The following is a 5,740-nucleotide window of genomic DNA, read 5'->3' on the forward strand; positions in this document are numbered from 1 at the left end:
TAGAAAACAACGTTGGTATGATATGGTGGTGTATGCCCTGAGCAGTTAGACCCGGTCAAACATCACTCATTCGGCTGCGACGGCCTCCGTATGTTCTAATATAGGGTGGGCCATGTAAAATTTGCTTTTTGAATCGCTAATAAAAAAAAACTAATCAATATTTTTTCAAATTTTTTTTTTATTTTGAAGATTGAAAATTGTCATTTATGAATGAAAAATAATATCGTTCAAATGACTGCCACGACTGGCTTTACAGTGGGCCATTCGATCAACCCAATTTTTAAGCAAATTTTCGATTGTTTGGGCTGCAATTTCATGAATTGCAACTTCGATTTCGTGTTTTAAAGCATCAATCGTCTCTGGATGGTTCGCATAGCATTTGTCCTTAACGGCTCCCCACAAAAAATAATCCAACGGGCTTAAATCACAGCTCCGAGGCGGCCAATGGATATCGCAATTTCGGCTGATTATTCGGTTTTCAAAAACGGTAGCCAAAAGTTCGAGTGTAACTTTGGCAGTGTGACAAGTTGCACCGTCCTGTTGAAACCAAATGTCGTCCATGTCATCCTCTTCAATTTTTGGAAACAAAAACTCGTTGAGGATGTCACGGTAACGCTCGCCATTTACTGTAACCGCGGCTCCTCGCTCATTTTCGAAAAAAAAAAAAATGGCCCGATGATGCCGCCAGACCAAAAACCGCACGAAACAGTGACTCGTTGTAGATGCATTTGCTTCTCTACAGTAACGTGGGGATTTTCTGAGCCCCAAATCCGACAATTTTGCTTATTGACATAGCCACCGATGTGAAAATGAGCTTCATCAGAAAAGATGATTTTTCGGTAAAAATGCTCACCTTCGGTCAAACGATTTTCTGCCCATTGAGCGAACCGAAAACGCATTGGATGGTCATTAGGCTTAAGTTCTTGCACCAATTGAACTTTGTAAGCCTTCATACCGAGGTCTTTATGCAAAATTCTCCTCAAAGAAGTGCGTGAAATGTTCAATTCTTGAGAACGATGACGAGTTGAGGTTGTTGGATGTTCACGCATGTTTTCGGGTGTACGCACTGTAGGAGCACGTTCACGTGTTGTTTTATCCATTAACGATCCACTTTCACGAACACGATTAACAAATTGATCCACAAACTGTCTTGTTGGCAAATCTTTTTTTTGGAATTTTTTTTTAATTTCTCACAGTTTGAGTAGAAGACTCACCACTTTGGAAATAGGTTTTCAATATTTCCCAATTTTGTTCAAGCGTATAGCGTCCCATTTCGTAAATGTCAAACTTTTAAGTAAATTATGAACACATTTGACGTGTCATTTATGATACCATTCTCAAAAAATAGGTGGTTCAAAAAGCAAACGCTATATGGCCCACCCTGTATTGGGTTAAAATTAATAAAATTAAATTTTTTTTTCTTTAGCTGCTATTGGAGTATAGGACTTCTAAAGAAATTAAAAAAAATTCGACAATTTAATTTTCTGATCCTGAATCTCCCAAACGGCCCGCGGCCGCCGTAGCCGAATGGGTTGGTGCGTGATTACCATTCGGAATTCACAGAGAGGTCGTTGGTTCGAGTCTCGGTGAAAGCAAAATTAATAAAAACATTTTTCTAATAGCGGTCGCTCCTCGGCAGGCAATGGCAAACCTCCGAGTGTATTTCTGCCATGAAAAAGCTCCTCAGTAAAATATCTGCCGTTCGGAGTCGGCTTGAAACTGTAGGTCCCTCCATTTGTGGAACAACATCAAGACGCACACCACAAATAGGAGGAGGAGCTCGGCCAAACACCTAACAGAAGTGTACGCGCCAATTATTTATTTTATTTATCTCCCAAACATTAATCAAAGCAAAAGTTCTCGCATTAGAACAGTGATTCCGGCATTCAGGACGTCTAAAGTACAAAAAAAAATATGTTAAATTATGAAGAAATATTAAAAAGTAACAAAGATGATGATGAAGAAAACTACAAAATATTAATGTTTTTAGCCGACCAAAAATCTGAAATTTTTGCAGCATTTTTTTACATTTCTAATTCAATTAAGTTTATTGCAGGAGAAACAAATTAAAAAACAAAACACCTATTCAAGTCGCTCGAATGATTTGTGTTCAATTTAGAACTGAAGCTAATTAAAAAAAAAATGTTTTGAGAAAAATAAAGATTTCACTATTGCAGCATGCGACAAAAGTCAACGTTTTGTTTTGTTATTCAGAGAAAATTTTCATAGCACGTAAAACTACCTACACTGCCTACTCAGTTTTTCATATTCTCATCAGCTTAATTTTTTCAAGGACTTGAATGTTTCAAAGGGTAATCGTAAACCGAATATCCACTACGTATACTTTATTCTATAGGAGGAAAGTTCCACTAAAGGATCATTCAAAAGTGTCGTCTAGATGTCAGTAGTGAATAACTCCTAAACGGTTCCATGTGTTTATGCCATCTTTGACATTCGTCAAGTAGACAGAAGTACAATTTTAACCATGGATACTTAACACTAGAATTGAAGCCAACTGATCCTTATCAACGCAGCAATTTCATCGATTGGTTCTTAAAACATGATGCTGGTTTTTCACGCGAAATCATCTTTAGTGATGAAGCTCATTTCAGACTGGATGGATTTGCCAACAAACCAAGTTGTCGCATCTGAGGAGAAGAGAACCCTCGAGTAATTTCAGAAAAATCATTACATCCACTAAAATGCCGACTACATTGCCGACTGGGTAATTGTCAAATTGTGCGGTATCGAACGGATTGGTATCCCCTAATGTCAAACTAAATATGTACATCATTTTTTTCAGTATTCATTGAAACTTCATCATGGAAAGCTTACGCCTCAACAACGTTTACAAATCGTATACGAATATCGACGCTCTGTGACACTTTTCACATCGCGCGCTCAGGCCAACATATGGTGTACATAATATTCGCACTATTCGGCAAACCATTGGAAAAATTTGGAATAATCATACATTATCGCATGATACTCGACCGATTAGACCACGTAAAGCCCGAAGTAAAAAGAATATAGCGGCTGTAAATGAAAGTTCTGGCGAAGATCCCGAAGTATCGCTTTTATTTTATGGCGCTACTTGGGCGAATTTACGCAAAGATCTTGGTTTGAAAATGTATAAAATACTGTTAGTCCAAGATTTGAAGCCGACCGATCTTCCAAAGCGTCATAATTTCAGTCGTTGGGCTGTTGAAAAACTCGCCGATGATCCACATTTCGGGATCTGAATTTTTTTCAGGCCCATTTTTGGCTTCATGGCTACGTCAATAAGCAAAATTACCGTATTTAGACTGAAGAGCAACCCGAAGCCAATCAAGAACAGCTATTGCGCCCATTGAAAATAACCGTTTGTTGCTGCCTATGGGCTGGAAGATCATCGGCCCATATTTCTTCAAAGACAAGCGCCAATGTAGTGCGAACCTTATCGCACTATGGTAAACGACTTTTTGATGCCGCAAATTGAAGCCCGTGGCCTCTGGGTTCCAACAAAACGGCCCTGCTTGCGTCGTTGTTTCAGTAGGCAACTTATCTCTCGTCCCTGACCAGGGTATTGACGACCAAGATCGCGTGATATCACACCTTTGAACTTATATTTGTGGGGGTGTGTAAAGCCTAAATGCTTGGTAAATAAATCAGCTGGAAGCTGAGACATTGAAAGCCAACATTACTTAAGTTATTCACCGAAGCCATTAAGCGAGTTATTCAAAATTGCTGTTTACGGATGTCTGTATTATGGCGCAGTTCTGACCATCATTTCTAAGGGATTATCTTAAAAAAATGCCATGAATGGTTCTACACAAAAAGAATAAAGATTGTCCAATCAATTTGAATTTTCGTTATTTTATTTCAATTTAAAATTTGATAACTCTAAATTGGTCGCTCCTTAAAAACGGCAGTATCACTGCACTTATAAACTTTTGTTGTTGCTGATACTTTGCTAATGTTCGGTATTTATTTTGCACAGAAAGGTGAATAAAAATAATGTAATGTTTTATAAATATTTTCCTTGGTAATTCCGATATCGACGGTAATTTACTATTGAAAATTGTGAGTGAGACCTTTTAATTAGCTTGCATTTTATTTTGTTACTTTAACTAAAAATAGTCTCAAAGACTAGCATCTGTTTTGATAACAGGTGCCATGTCAACCACACCATCAAAATCATTGTATGCGACATTAAACTTCCTCCCGGTAGATCTGCAGGCAATATATAACTCACGCAGTGCGGCAATAAGGCTGAACACTCTAAGTAAGTGGTCAAACACGGATTGTGGTCACGGTAAAATCCTGGCTGATATCCGGAAAAAATTTTAAATTTTAAAATTTTTGAAAACCACACACTTGTTTTAGGAGAGATAGGGACAAGCTCCTCACGCGGCATAACAATGGGATATGAGCCTGAGTGTGTCCCACAGGACAACCGCTTCAACCTAACCTAACCTAACTAAAAATAGTCAAGTGGTGTTAGCCGAAGGCAAAAAGTCAGAGGCCAAAGATTATTGCAGTTATACGTATACATACATATGCACATAAATTCATATGTCCTATGCTAAAAATAGAAGCAGTTTCCATGAAAAGCATTTCCATGATTTCATTGGTATTCTGATTCAAGGCAATTGATTACGCATGCAAAAGAACAACAGCGGGTAAGCAGAAAGCAGAAAACAGCAATCAGCCAGCAACAAACGTTTTATTCACCGAAAATGTAGGTACGTTGAACGAGTGAAAACTGGAGCAAGAGTTCAAGAGTGTACAAACAGTTCATAAATCTCCAGCGCAAGTATATACTATGCAATAAGCATACATAAATATGTATTAACAAATACACACATGAATACGTATATTCGTACTTGTGCTACCATTGACAAAATTTTGTCCCAGCTAGTATTACATTCTATAAAATTTGCTTTATTGTTGTACTTATCTTCACATAAGAATCGGCTAATTGTTAGAAGTGCTAAGTCGTCCTTGATCCACTTTCGCTGCCAGCTCGTATGAATGACCACTGCCTGTGTTGGAGCTATATGCAATTTTGCATATATGTTGGAAATACCTTGCACTCCATGTCAAGCCGGGTAGGGTAGCTTCTTCTCAATGAATGTGGTATAATATAATTTTTTAGGTTTTGCGATTGCACGGTACCGAGCGTCAGAGGCAGCATACGTAAGCAGCTCGTCGGCTATGTTGCTTACCTGTCGCATTTCGCACATATGTATGTACCTATGTTTATGTGTTTATACCAGCATACACATATGTAGATATATGTATGTATATGTATATCTCACAGAGCGTCATTCATAAATGGAAGGTCGTTTCTTGCAGCCGCATATGCTCTCCCGCGAAAAAAAACCTTTTGTATCAAATATGGGGTAAAAAAGTAGTTCTTTTGTATAAAAATAGCACAGAGGTTATGTAAGGTTCCTTCAAACAAAAATTATCGGTTTGATTGATTTGATAACAATGTCAGGCTTGAAATCTAACGTAGAATCTCTCTTGCCAACAAGTGCTACTTTGGACTAAGTAGGCAGTTGAGTGGTAAAGCTCTCTTTCGACGAACGAAACTAACAGAGTGTTCTCTACAAGGCTCTTATCATGCCCGTCCTATCGTGTGGCGCAGAAGCTTGGACGATGGCAACAATCGATGAGGCGCCCCTTGGAGTGTTACAGGTAGATGAGTGGGTTTGATGGGACATGTGAAAAGGTGGTTAGTATCGTGCGTGGTGCC

The sequence above is a fragment of the Anastrepha ludens genome, chromosome 4 (assembly GCF_028408465.1).
Source record: "Anastrepha ludens isolate Willacy chromosome 4, idAnaLude1.1, whole genome shotgun sequence".
Taxonomy (NCBI): Eukaryota; Metazoa; Arthropoda; class Insecta; order Diptera; family Tephritidae; genus Anastrepha; species Anastrepha ludens.